This window comes from Pelophylax lessonae (assembly GCF_965119305.1).
Source record: "Pelophylax lessonae genome assembly, chromosome: 2".
NCBI lineage: Eukaryota > Metazoa > Chordata > Amphibia > Anura > Ranidae > Pelophylax > Pelophylax lessonae.
Window position 1 is genome coordinate 66,476,600 of NC_138769.1, and position 15,781 is coordinate 66,492,380.

The 15,781-nt window shown below is 38.2% G+C and overlaps 1 protein-coding gene across 2 annotated transcripts in view; it reads right to left on the reverse strand.

Moving 5' to 3' along the window:
* The window catches only part of CADM2 (cell adhesion molecule 2), a gene marked incomplete at its 5' end in the record, with an annotated part of 586,202 nt that overhangs the window by 202,674 nt on the left and 367,747 nt on the right, over positions 1-15,781 (reverse strand). The window lies entirely within an intron of this gene.

The window sequence follows — 15,781 nt, forward strand, 5'->3', positions numbered from 1 at the left end:
TTCAAGTGAAATTGAGGTGATAGTATTTATTAATATTTTTCACGTTTTTTTCAATGGATTATTGTCATATGTTTTATTGAAGACTCCACACTTTTTTTGCACTTGATGAATTATGCTGATATGTTGATGAACTAAGTTTTCACTTTCAGAGTTTTTCGACATTCTATATTTATAAGGTTCCATACTTAATCAGCTATTTAAGAGTAGCGCTACACTAATTTTTTAACATCTTTTCAGCATGTTTTGTAGCTGTTAGGGGGAGCTACAATTCTGAGTAGGGATAGATACTGTTTTTTACACTTTACTTTTTCATTCCTTTATTAATTTGTTTAAATGCTGGCATTGGTATAGGTCCCCACGGCAGTGTCCAGCTTCCTACACCTTGTGTTTGACAAAAGCATGCTTATTAGCCCTTCAAATAGCCAGAATTGAACAATATGATCCAACCCCCTCCGACCCATTGAGTTCCTGGAGTTCACCACAAAGTATGCAAACTTAGAACTTTGAGAAAGATTTGTGAAACTATAAACTGAATCCAGAAATATTTGCTCCTCTTTACTCATTTCAAGCATCATGTCATGCTGTCTGTGATCTGGTGGAGAGATTTCTCCCAATCTCTGTCCTGGAGACACAACAGTAAGTGATAGAAAACATCTCCAAGATTGACAAGAAATTCCCTATTAGACAGTGACCACACAGTGGAATGCAGTGGTAAAGGTTTCAGAACAGGTGAAAGATTTTACCTTTCCTGGTGTGGTGGAAACTGTAAAATTTTGGATTCACCATCAGAGGCGTAACTAGAACCTTCAGGGCCCCAGTGCAAGAAACCATGAAGGGCCCCCTGGACCCCTGGGGCCCTTTACTCTAGTTGCGGGGCCCTTTATTATGGTCCCGCAGCGGGACCCTTTCACAAGTTCTGCAGTGGGCCCCCTTCCTGCCATCTTGGGGCCTACCCACGGTGGTGGAATGCCAGGGCCCTGTCGCAAGTGTGACCTTTGCGATCCTAGAAGTTCATCCACTGGTGTCAGTAGTTTTTTTTTTTTTTTGGTATTTTAATTGTATTATTTTTATCATTTTATTTAATTTTTTTACAATGTCACTGACTATGACTCTGTCCATTCAGAAAAGGAAGGAGCTTGTAAATTACATATTTACCGACCCCTTCCTGGTTCTCTATTGTGACACATCCCCTCTCTGCAGCAGCCGGCAGGAGAGGGAAGGGAGCATTCTGAAGGGGGGGGGGGCAGCACAGAAGGGGGGGGGGACCAGGGGAGCACACAGGGGCCCAGAGACAGCAGAACACAAGTATACTGGATAGGAGAAGTGGCGGGGGGCAGCGTACAGAGGAACCAATCTCCTCCATTTTCCTCCTGCAGCTACAGAAGGAAAAAAGGAGGACAGTGATTTCTCTACATGCTGCCCCCGCCGCCCCTCCTATTCAGGTGTACAGGGGAGCCACATGGGCCCCCTTGAGCATGGGGCCCGGTTGCAATTGCAACCCCTGCAACCCCTGTAGTTACTCCCCTGTTCACCATCACTTTTTGTCCCAGTGATAATGGATATCACGTAAAATTGAGAGTAATTCTCACCAGCGAGGACATAGACAGGAATGAAAGCTTAATAGAGAATACCCTACCCATCCAATCAACAAAAAGAAGAAAAATGTTTGAGCTATAGACACATTTATAGTAAATGTCCTGTTTTCACCTGCACAATTTCAGTAATTAAGTAATAATTGACTCCTAGGACTGACATGCCTGCCAATGAAAGTTTAAAAAAATGATAGGTTGTTTTCTACATATTTTATTGTCTTAACTATATCAGCAACATCTTTAATAACTAAAAAAACATATATATATATATATATATACATATATATATATATATATATATATATATATATACATATATATATATATATATATATATATATATATATATATATATATATATATATATATATATATATATATATATATATATATATATATATATATATATTGTGATGTTTTCTGAACAGAAATATTCTATACACCTATTTATAGATTATAAAACAGCACAACTACTATTAAAACATGCGGCTAGATTATGCATATGGCCATTCACAGTAAATTGTCGATTGACCAATGTTTTGCATTATGGCTGTGCCCAATTACATTATAATTGTAAGTCTGCTACAGAAGAGATGAGAAAAATTAACAAAGCAGGAAATAAGTATGACTTCATCTCAAAGGCATTTAAAACAGGCAATCACCTACATAAATTGGGTCAAATATTGGATGATTGTAGAAGTGCTTTATTTGCATGGCATAAATACTTAGAGACAAGGTGAGTAGAAGGATTCAGGGGCAGATTAATCACTAATGGTTGATGATTTTCTTAATATGGCAGTTTACAGCTGCAGTATCATTGTTTTGGATTGAAATACATCTTATCAGATGTTGGGAAACATTAATTACCATTCATGCAAGTTTCTAAAAGGTCAGCTCCAACTTAAGGGTTCAAAAAGGTCAGAAGAATGTGCCCAAACTAATATTAACAATTTTGATAGATGCTGAAGAATGGATGTAAGTCATACCCAAATGATGTTTAGTTGTCACAATGCCTCACAACCAATTGACATTTTTAAATGTCTTTTATTTATTTCTTGTTACATCTCAGTGCTGTTAATTTCTTTCAGCCACTTCTTGTCATTACACATGTGCTGATGATTGTTGTATGGTAATTCTCAGGATGGGTTTTCTAATGGTATCAACATGTAATGCCTACACAATGTTTGCTGAAATGGCAACTTGTAGCATCTCTCAGAAGCTCATGCGAACAAGTGACAAATCCAAAGACCAACAGGGGACAGAAAAAGAGCACTGTCCCCCTGTATAAAGAAGCAGCTGAACAAGGATCTTAACGGCAGGGTGGCCAGGTATTATTTTAATAAAAACTATATTTTAAACATATTTAAAGAGGTTGCAAACCCACTTCACAAACTGTTACCTATAGGTAAGCCTATATTAAGGCTTACCTATAGGTGCTATAAATATCTCCTAAACATGCACCATTTAGGAGATATTTAGAGTGCATACTGCCGATGTCGTCATCGGCGCATGCGCTCTGAAGGAGCCGTTCCTTCAGAGCCCAGTGCCGTGAATGGCGGCTCCCGCGCGCACGCACGGGAGTGATGTAATCGCGCCTCCGGCCAATGAGATGGCCGGAGGAGGCGTACCCGGAAGCAGGACGGCCGGACATGTCGGCCGTCCTGTCGCTGAGCGGGCGGCGCTGGCTTCGTTTTAAGGTAAGTACTTCATAATGAGCTAGTATGCGATGCATACTAGCTCATTATGCCTTTCTCTTTACAGGGCTTTTTTTTTTCTCGTTTTTTTTTTTTTTAGGGACTTTACTTCCTCTTTAAATTAACTTTTGAAATTACATTGAAAATAAACTCCAGAAAATGGTCAAATACACATATAGTACATATAAAGAAAGCTTATCTTTTTACCTCCCAAAGGATTTGTATTTCTGTCCATCAATTTTTACATTTTACACAGCCCTGTCAAACAGAACAGTCCCCATTTTTACTCATTTTGATTGCCCTTATATTTGATAGTCATTTCTTTTGCATGTGTGCGCTATCCTCTGTAGTTTTATAAGTATATTGGTTTTTATAGCAGCACCAGCTTTAGAAATGCATGTCCAGGGTGTGCCCCTCCAACCCTTTGTTTGTTTGTTATACACTCAGTCCTGACCAGACTCCTAGGGTTGAGCACCCCACCCTCCCACACCTGTACTTCGTTATAAGTGTCCACCAGCAAGCAGATATAGGAGGAGTCCCTTATAATGCAGTTGCACATCTCTCCCATGTAAGGAGTAAATATCTCCAATGGTATAGAGAGGTTGGATTTATCCTTCATTTTATAGATAGTGTAGGACCCACTGAAAATGGGGTACTTTGACGCAGTGGTGGGCTTGAGCACGATATGGCCATATGGTGGGACTAAATCCCCATTTTTACTCATTTTGATTTCCCCATATATTTGATAGTCATTTCTTTTGCATGTGTGTGCTATCCTCTGTAGTTACACAGAACAGTCAGCTTGATGATATTGGAAACCTTAAACCCAAAAAGGGTTTTTCATATCCTGCTACAGTACTAAGGAACTAAAGTCAACTTTTTATAGTGGATAACGTAATGATGATTCTGTTACAAGCAAAGTTATTTTCAAAAAGTTTTTTTCATCCCATCCCTTAAGTTTACTTTGCGGGAGAACAGATAAGAAGCCCAATGCACCACTTCACCTATTCCCCAGGGGAAAGGATAGCAAAGTTGCTTGTCCACATTTGAGATACTCCAGCAATATTATCAGCCACCAGAGGCACAGAAGAATCTGTCAGGACCAGGTTGTGGGTATGAGAGGAAATCTTTGGGCACACATGACAGTGTTCTCATTGCAAGGGGCCTACATATTTGCAGTTCTTAACGATATCAGCCTCCACAACTGGTGTTTTGGACTGGCATTCTATGGTGGAGGTTATTACACACCTCTTTAATGAAAGAAGTGACAAAAAAAAAAAACAATACAAGAAAAATTAGCCCTGAGAAGTAACAAGAAGAGAAGAGGTCGGGCAAAAGTTAAGCCTAATGGACTTATTCACACTTTATAAATTTTTTAATTATATTTTTTATTTAGATGGAAAATTCTGTAGTTTATATTTTTATAATTGCATAAAAATGCAGATTTACTGAATTTTCTGTATCACTGCCCTGTGCTCCCACATTTTGCTGCTGGTCATCTTCCAGGTGGAATGGCAGCCAATACTATTCAACCCACTGCCTGTGAGGCTGTCATAGACACACACCTTTTAAAAGAAAACAGCACAGATGCCACTACCTGCCCACCTTTTTTTGCAGCATTTAACAATGCCCACTACCATAAGTGAAACAGAAGAAAAATTGCACTTGACAGATCAAAAGATATCAAGATTTAGGTACCTAAATTGCACTTTTAGTGCTCCAAGACCTTGTGCCATATCATACAAAACGGTTAATAGGAATGGGTGGCTCTAGTGACTTATTTCCAACACGGTTCACTGTCTGTGACTTGTGCAGCATTATCATCAATAGCTGCTTTGAATTAAAGACAGTAAAGACAGGTAGTAGGTAGGAAACGGAAGGGGAGGGTAGGCGTTCTGTGCTGGACTGTCAGTATTAACTAACAATTAAACTACAAAGATAAAAACACGCTAGATTGATTATTTATTACCATTGAACAGCAGCAATGGTGGTTATGTGTTAGGATTTAATCTAGCGCAGGTTTTTTTTTTTTTTTTTTAGTTTAATTGTTAGTAAATACTGATGGTCCGGCACAGAACGCCTACCCTCCCCTTCAGTTTTCCGTTTTTGAAAAGGTCTTTGATAACGCCCTGTAAGAGGGGCGAAACGCATTGACGTAGATTCCGGTTCCTCAGTGACATCACGTCCGGCTTAGCGGTGGAACGCATGCAAAGGTTTGCATTCCATGCTTGTCTCGCATTACAAACTTTAACTGAGAGATTGATTTCCCTGTTAACCTTTGCTTTAAACTGATGCGCTATGTTGCCTACAACACTGTAAGTGCAATTTTATGTTTTTTGCCAATAAAAAAGGCTTTATTACACTATTGGGATTCTCTCTTCTCCATCTATGAGCGCCAAGCTACAAGATATATGTGAGCTGACATCTTCCCACTTACCATAAAACTATATAGACCCACATGCAGTATTGCTAAGGGGTCCACATTGACTGCATGAGTCTAAAGTTGTGAAGCACTTTGTCTGGATCAATGTTAGATCTTTTTACTTTGGACTTTCACTGAGCACTTGCTTACAATTATTTTTTTGTCACATATGGTTTTTGTAGTATGTTTACACTGTTTTGTGCTGTGATTTTCGATTTATTAAGTATTAACTAACAGCCATGTCTAAAAGTTGTTCTGAATTGAACTATTTTTCATAGGAGTCCTACATCCAAAGCAATCTTTTTTGGCATTCTCATATAGGGCCTAAGAAAGAAACCCTATGGGGAACTTGAAATTTCATAAAGCAAGATGAACAAAAATAAACTATACCCTATCACTACAACACTGATAGATACAGAACACTGGTACATGCTGGTTTTGTAAAAGTGAAGAATTCTTGTAAAAAAAACTGTAGTCACAAACAAACAAAAACTGACAAAAGGTGAAAATGGATTTCAAAGTGAATTTATAGGAATGTGACCTTTTTTATTGACAACACGACATGCTGAAATGTATCAAAACATATCACAGGTTTGCCAAAATAATCAATGGCAAATCCTGCGGAGAGCAACTATCTCTGTATCACATCATTTATTGACAGCCTTTGTCAGATGTGTCCTGTGCTCTGCAGGGAAATACACAACCAGTCTTTACTTTTAATTCTCACTACTTTTAACAGTAGTAAGTATTCCCCAAAAATGTGATGACAATAAAGTACTGTAGATAGTAGAATCAAATTGATATACACAGTGTACACAAAATAAAGAGTTTTTTTTCATTACTTAAAAAAATGCTGTGTAAATATTAGTTACAAGACTTCTGCTGAATCTAACTTTTTTTTCAAATCTTTAGCATGTCTTACATTACATCATTTTTTGGCAAAACTAAAATTCTAGTATAATAAAGCAAAAAAAAATGATTTTAACCACTTGCTTACTGGGCAGTTATACCCCCTTCCTGACCAGGCCAATTTTCAGCTTTTAGTGCTGGCGTACTTTGAATGACTATACACATATACAATTTGTATCTTTTTTTGAGACAGAGAGCTTTCTTTTGGTGGTATTTAATCATCACTGGGTTTTTCATTTATTTTTTGCTAAACAAACGAAAAAAGACTGAGTTTTCTTTTAGTTTCTGTTCTAAAATTTTGCAAATAAGTAATTTTTCTCCTTCACTGATGTGCGCTAATGAGGCTGCACTGATGGGCACTGATAGACGGCACTGATGGGCACTGATGGGTGGCACTGATGAGGAGGCATTGATGGGCAGACCTGGTTAACATTGGTGGGCATCACTGATGGACACTGATGGGCAGCACTGATGGACACTGCAGCACTGGTTAACACTGGTGGGCAGCACTGATGGACACTGATGGGCAGCACTGATGGACACTGATAAACACTTATGAGGCAACGCTGATGGGCACTGATGAGTAGGCACTTATGAGGCTGCACTGATATGCGATATCCCCCACTGATAGGCATCACTGATAGGTGGCACTAATAGGCACTAATAAGCAGAATCGATGGGCACTGATTATGTTTTGCTAAGCAAACGAATAAAGACAGATATTTTTTGTTTCTGTTATAAAATGTGGCAAATAAGTAATTTTTCTCCTTCACTAATGTGTGCTGATGAGGCTGCACTGATGGGCACTGATAGGCGGCACTGATGGGCACTGATAGGCGGCACTGAAGGGCACTGATAGGCAGCGCTGATGAGGAGGCATTAATGGGCAGCACTGATTAACACTAGTGGGCAGCACTGATGGACACTGACGGGCAACATGATGGACAGCATTGATGGAAGGGGAAAGGTTGTGGGCATGTTTGGGATTACTTCTCTTGCATCACTAGCAAGAGATTGCAGATCACCAGACTGGCAGATAAAAGCAACGGGGTGCTGCAGCAATATGCAATGTCTGTGAAAATCTGAGGCACTAGGCAGTTTGGCTTGACTTACTGTATATGCCACAAGATTTACTTTCAACTTTATTAATTGTACATTTAAACATTGTTTTGGATAAACAGGAAAACCTAGCACAGTTCTTTATTCATTATATTGGCCTCAGAAACACTATGGACAATGTAAGTGTTATCTGATCCTAGCAAAATGTTAGATAATTAACTATTAACATAGGCCTCTCAAGCAGCTATGAAGCACTGTGTTCCCCCAACTTGTTGCATTTCTTATTGCACTACTATAAAGAATAATGTTGGCTAGCACTCCTGTCCTCTCTTGGCTGCCATGAGAATGTTTTGCTTTCAATGCTTCCTAATTTACTGACCCAGAAAAAGATAAGAAACTCTGACTTTTGTCTGACTTTCATTTGGTGCTCGGTTGCTCCAGATAAAAGACAGAAGAGCAAGAAACAATCAGGTAGCTAGTATATTCAGAAAGTGGTATTAGCAGTAGTAGAGTATTGTACCATGTTAGCCATTGATTTATGCAAAATTTGTGGTGTTTAAGTGATACCCTTTATTGGCTAACCTTCTGTAAGGTATTAAAGATACAGCCTTTCATGATCCCTTTTTCAGGCTTCCTACAATTCTGAAAATGGTTCAGAAACAACATATTTAAAAATAAAGAATGAAAATAAATATTTAAAAAAGTACAACAATATTTTATTGACACACAAGAGTGATAAATGAGGCTATAGAAATAGAGATCAGTTTAGAAGTGTTATGGAGCTGGTGTAGCAGCCCATACAACGCAATTCACAGCCCAAGAGTCAGTATCCATCATAAAGCTCCCAATGACAAGTGTTCATTGGTCAGCATGATCACCTGACCGCACAGGACAATGACAATCACTTTTTTCTTCTGGGACACCTTAGTAGAAGAAGAAGTCTCAGATACACTTTTCATTGGTCAGCATGGTCAGGTGTCTGAGCTGACCAATTAGCACTTGCCATTGCAAGCATTATGATGAATACTCATTCCAGAGCTGTGTATTGTGATATGTGGGGTATGGACTACTGCAGCAGCAGCACTGGGCTTTAAAGCCACTATTTGCAGTGGGTTTGGGGGATGGCCAGAATATTTGGAGTTAGTACACTTTTTTATTTTTCATGAAAAGGTGAACTTACCATTTTTTATAGGGTGTCACTTAAAATCCAAATTTACTGCAGAAAGTGGTCAGGCATTAGAGCCCCCATTGTATATCATGCTAGGCCTTTATAAAAAAAAAAAAAAAAACTAAACTATGAACCGTATGGGGGCTGCTATTGCTGACTCCCTTGTAAAGATACTAGTTGACTGGTTGTCTAGCATCAATACTTTCTGAGTTGCTGACCTGGAACAAGCATGCCGACATAGTAACTCAGAGTGGAATCAGATCTCTTGAGTCACATAGTACTTGTTCCTAGTCCATGTCTCAGAAAGAATTAAAGCCATAGGGTTTTCATGACAGCTAGGCAACTAACATTTTAGGAAGCTGTACAATGCAATCAGCAATGACAACCTCTGTATTCTCTTAGTTTTGGTTTGCTTTATAAAAACTTTACTATGCAATTTACTATGTTCAGGTGAGTTTAATGAGATGGCAGGGAGCATAGGGTTTGTACCCTATTTTTGCAGGGTCACCATAAAACCAATAGGCAACATGGCTCTAATAGATACCGTTGGAAATTTCCACCAAGGTCAATACACTTTTTTTTCCCCGATACATTTACCATCCCAATGCGCAAAAATCACAAATGCTCATGATCAATATATATCTATCTTCTACAGCATATGGTCAAAATTTTGTGGACACCGTAGCTACTGTACTGTCAAATGTACATGGACACCCCTCTACAGAAGTTTCCACCAAAACGCTTAATACTATACACATTTTAAACAACTGTGTATTTTCAACCTTGTAGCTCTATCTATCTATCTATCTATCTATCTATCTATCTATCTATCTATCTATCTGTCTGTCTGTCTGTCTGTCTGTCTGTCTGTCTGTCTGTCTGTCTGTCTGTCTGTCTGTCTGTCTGTCTGTCTGTCTGTCTGTCTGTCTGTCTGTCTGTCTGTCTGTCTGTCTGTCTGTCTGTCTGTCTATCTATCTATCTATCTATCTATCTATCTATCTATCTATCTATCTATCTATCTATCTATCTATCTATCTATCTATCTATCTATCTATCTATCTATCTATCTAGAAGACTCTTCAGCTAAAAGCAACAGCATTCAAATTCTTTGTAAAGTGAAAAGTAACTTAGCCTATCAAGCTATATTCACTTTGAATTCCCAATCATGTGCAGGTAAAAATTATCTGCACACGTTTGGAAGATAGAATTCAATGCATATTTACATTATTCAGTGAACTAATGACAACATTCACTTCAAATATATGCTGTACTGTATATTTAATAAATCACCTGTATGAAATGTATTTTGTAGCACATCGTAATGGTCATAAAATGTTATTAATTAATACTATTGTCAGTTCTAAATATATAGCTATAACAGGAAATAAGTAACAATATATATATATATTTTTTAACACAATAGCTTTTTACTAGGTACATGTTATTTATTTTCTGTGCTCATTTGGGATCTTTACTTTACATTTTGCAGTATTTGAGTAAGAATGATTGATTGCACACATATCCCTCATGTGTCCAATAAGCAGTGGTGCACCAGAGATTTCCTAATAGATGCATAACACATTAGACTGTCTTTCCTTGGATGCTTCTATTGTAATATGATTTAATGAAAACAGTATGATCATTTTAGAACAACTTTATAAAGCTTTCTTAAGTCTAGGACACAATAATTGCAAATCATTAAATATGGGCATGCTACATTCAAAATGACTGCTGGGAAGCTAAAGTGGTGGAATTCTTGGGAGTTTACTGTAATGATTTAGTCACACAGTGTTTCTTTTATTAGTGTCATGAGTTTCTCTGAGTTTTTTCTAAAAGTTAGTTCTTGATATATTGTGAAAGGCAGACAATGCAGAAATAACTCTACATTCGTTTTTCTCAAGACCTGTCATTAAACTGAGCAAACTTGTGTTCAGATTTCATCCCTATAACTAGAAGAGAAATCATGCCATTACCAGAAGGTTTGCTATGTCTCCCAGCACAGTCTCAAGAGCATGGAGGAGATTCTAGGAAACAGTCAGTTACTCTAGGAGGACCCATCAGAAGGACCAGTATCTGCTCCTTTGTGCAAAGAGGGACAGGATGAGCACTGATGTGACAGATGTAAAAGGGTCTGGAGAAGCCATGGAGAATGTTATGATGCCTGTAACCCCATTCAGCATGACCGGTTTGGTAGTGGGTCAGTGATGGTCTGGGGAGGCATATCCATGGAGGGACGCACAGTTTTCTACAGGCTAGACAATGGCACCCTGACTGCCGTTAGGTATCAGGAGGATATCCTTGCACTCATTGTCAGACCTTACATTGGTGCAGTGGCTCCTGGGTTCCTCCTGATGCATGACAATGCCTAGCCTCATGTGATGAGAAAATGCAGCCAGTTCCTGGAGGATGAAGGAATTGATACCATTGAATGGCCCCCATGCTCACCTGACCTAAATCCAATAGAACACCTCTGAGACATTATTTTTTGGTCCCTCCATCATGGCCAGGTTGCACCTCAGTCTGTTCAAGAGCTCAGTAATGCCCTGGTTCAGATCTGGGAGGAAATACTCCAGGACACCATCCGTTGTATCATTAGGAGCATGCCCCAACATTGTCAGGCATGCAAACAAGCACGTGGGGGGCCATACAAACTACTAAATAATATTTTGAGTTGCTGCAATGAAATTTCAGCAAAACTGACTAGTCTGCTGCGTTATTTTTTCACTTTGATTTTTGGGGTGTCTTTGAATTCAGCCCTCTGTAGGTTGATAATTTTTATTTCTATCAAATGATGTGGCATCCTTTCATTCCTAATACATTACCCAGTCCATATCAGTATAGATATCCAACATGATATTTTTCCCTAATTGAGATCTGATGTGTTTTCAAAGTGTTCCTTTAATTTTTTTGAGCAGTGTATGTTGCCGTTTGCAAGTGGTTTACTGGGATTATGGCTAAAGATATCAGCCATAACCCCGGGACCATTTTTTTCAGAAGTTGGTCGGCTTTCTAATGACACTGGTCTGAGCTGCTCATAAGCTGCCGGAATGGTTTCCGAAGTGGAGGGAGGGGATGCCCTCCTCCCACCACTTTTAGTTGTTTTCTTGGGCTTATCGTTTTTCGCTGTTCACCCAAGAAACTATCTGATGGTGCGATCGGCTGCTCCCATGAGCGATCAAAGATTTAATATTCTTTGATAAACTCTATGGCCTTGGAGGACCAGAGCGACATCCTGGCGTCACATCCTTGCCCAGGCTGGAAGAAAATATTTATATTATTTTTAAAGCAAAAGACCAAAAATATGTATTTTTTATTTTTTGCTTTTAAAGGTAAGGAAGAGATTTGTGGTCTCTTTGACCCAAAATATCTTCATAAAGAAGACTTGTCAGTCTTATTTCTATTACAAGGGATGCTTGTAATAGGGAAAAAAAAGTGTAAAAAAAATTAAAGGGACAATGTAAAAACAAAGAAAAAGTAAAATAAATAATAAGAAAAAAATCTCAAAGTGCCCCCATCCCTCGGTGCTCATGCGCTAAATAATATGTAAGCCATGCACGCATATGTAAACAGTATTCGAACCACACATGTGAGGTATCACCACAAACGTTAAAGTGAGAGCAATAGTGCAAGCACTAGGCCTCCTCTGTAACTCTAAACAGGTAACTGGTAAAGGTGTTTAAAGCGTCTTCTATAGAGAGTTTGAGGTAGCATAGTTTGTCACATTCCACGAGCATGTGCAAGTTTAAAGCGTGACATGTTAGGTATCTATTTACTTGGCGAAACATCACCTTTTACATTTTATAAAAAAAATTGGGGTAAGTAGTGTGTTTTTTTTTTTTTTTTTAATTCATTACATTTTATTTCTTCCAAACCAGCTGAACAAATACCATGTGACATAACAAATTGCAACAATTGCAATTTTATTCCCTGGGGTCTCTGCTAAAAAAAATGTATGTTGTTTGGGGGTTATAAGTGTAAACAAAAAGTGCCAGAAAAAGCATGGTCGGCAAGTGGTTAAATTGATTTTAAATGTTTGTGACGTCATCAGTGTTCTGCCGGTTTATTACTATGGCACTTGGTTGTAAAGCAAGGACACGTGCTTGGGAAGGCACCTGACAGCAGCTGAAGGATCAAGGAGCAGGGAGCACTTAGTGACAGCTTAGTCTATCATTGGTTCCATTAAGCTCTGGCCCTTTTTAGTCAGACAACTTCTACTGTGTGCCTTACTGTATTTTCCTTATCTTTTCCAAACTCCACCACCTGCTATTCCCTTGGCCTTTAAAAAGTTCTGTTGTTTTTACTAATTAGGGCACGAAGTTCTGAGAATGGGGGGAGCTTCTAACCTCCTCCCATGAAGCAGTGTTCAGGCCTAGCAGCCAATAACTAGTGCTGAACATTGTCATGTGAGGAGGGTTACAGTGTCATCAACCTTGTGCAACACTGACATCATCTAAAACAGAGCTTATAAAGGATTGACTCTCAGAGCAACACAAAAAGTAAGGAAGCATGAGGAAAGGGAGTATTGCATGGGATATGGGCTTTGAAGAGATTTGAACACTTTGCTTTGACATGTGTATGATAAACTCTATAAGTACACTATGGCAGCTCTACTACTGACACTTTGTCAGGGAAAGATTGTAATTGGGGCCACAGTACTGGAACTACTAGGGTCAGCATGACAGCCAGACAGCTAGCATCTTTAGAGGGTGATTAGCAATGACACCCACATTTATCTCATGAACCCATGACCCAATAGGAAGTGAGAAGAAATCAATTTAAAGGAGTGAAAATCCCTTGTTAGACAGCTGTCACAGAAGTAGGTGTCCCTATTGGAAATTCCCCCTTAATTCCGTTAAACATCTAATCTAACATTTTCGGTCTTCTAAGAGAATTCTTCTCAAAATGGACAACATTATACATAGAGAACATGATCCTCTGCAGTGGGAACACAGACACCAATAAAAACCTTACAGGGATTTTAACATTTCCACACCATCCAAAACTTACAAGAACATTTTAACTTTAGATACACTTTATTATTCGCTTTAACCCTACTGTGTGTAAATCTAGCAATTTGCATTGTGGAATGCAGGAAAGAAAAATAATTCTGTTCCTAAACAGAATGAACAATGATATTTATAGCATGGCAATGTAGCTGCCTCAGTACAAATTTGTCAGAAAAAGAAAAATAGCATTTTCAAGGCAGAATCCGGGTAAGAACCAATGCCAGGACATTGGCATTTGTTTTTTAAACTGTCAGAATAAATTTTATTTTTCAGGCATGCTACTGAAGATACAGGGAACCTCCTGTATTCCTCGGCTACCTCAAACTGTGATCTAGTCTATTCTGTTACTTATTTTGTATTCCATGTGCACAGTCAAAATCTAATTATTTTAAATCTGCGTTAAAACATATATCAATTGGGACCAACCTTTTACATTTTCTTTTAATCAGATGTTAAGCCGTGGAGGCTGAACATAATTACGAAAAAGTTGCATTAATATTTCAAAATAAGTGGAATGTCAACATTTTGTGAATTGCCTCTAAATACATCCTGAAGGAAGGGCAATTACTCGCAGTTTGTAAAGCTGTGTAAGACGATGACAGGCAGGGTTTAATTTCCCAATTCTTACTAATATTTTGTAGAACTGTCCAAATAATTATGTAGCTTTAGTAAAAGTTGACATTTGGAATTGGAATGGATGAGATAACAACTCTTCAGTTCATTGGTATATTTCATTTGAAACTTTTACCTTTTATTAATTCGGAAATAGGGCAACTGTTCTTAAAAAGACATCAGAATCGTTGAAACTGCTATTGTTATGTGGAGAAAAATAGTGTTTCCGGTTTTTTCTTCAAGAGTTTCTTAATGGTCCTAAAAAAGTCTGAGAAATATATCCTTGGAGGATTAAATGTTTAGAAATAAAATCTCTATTGACTATTTAAAGTGTATGTAAGCTCTAAATCTATTTTAGTATGTTTATAATCATGCCACACTGTATAAAATGTTCTTATTGTCTCTACCCAGACTATACACATTTACATATTAGGCATTCTGGAGAAGCTGTAAGAGCATTTTAAAACAAGCCCTTACTCAACCCTGTAGCTTGAGGAATTGTGAAGAAATTAATGTTTACAACAGAAGCACACACATCAAAACTTCCTTCCCCTTTACTTTCTTTGAAAGAACATTGATGGCCTGCTAGCCTTCTAATGTAAGCACCCAAGTATGTGTAAGCTGCTAGAGATCGACTGAAACCTGACATTACAGTTTTGGCTATGATCTTTAAAGATATTTAGGGATGAATCACTTCACAGTACATGCACTTAGAAAGGTCAGAGATGGTCCATTGTAAGGCTTTTTTACTGCCTGTTAAGAATTTGTGAATACTTTTATGTCTATATCTGGGCACAGATGCATTTAAAAGAGTAACTCCGCTTTTGTTAAAAAAACACTCCCTTCTGGATAGTCAGCATACATTGCAAGGAGTTTAACAAACTTTGTTGCAGATTCCTACCTTTGGTTGCTATATCTCATTAAAAATTAAATGTTTACTGCAGAGGATGCCTAAAATCTGATGTGTATCTTAGTGCAGACTGTTTTGGGAAAATCAGTAAACCAATCACACATGCAGAACATGAAATTTCTGAAGGATGTTCCATACACCAACTGTGGAACACCTCTAGGTTACCATATTGCATTGAATTTTAGAGAAACTTACAGCACTGGGGATGGCAAAGGAAGGCAATTTTTAATAACATTCCATTGCAAAATGCCCTGTGAAACAATTTTATGTGCTATATTATTTTATTGTATATATAATTGTTATTTGCTATTTTTCCCCCACACAAAAGTGCAGTTGCCCTTTAAGCAAATGTTTGAATGTTCAAATCTATTACTAACTTTCTTTCCTGAAGTTCCTACTGTAAAAACAC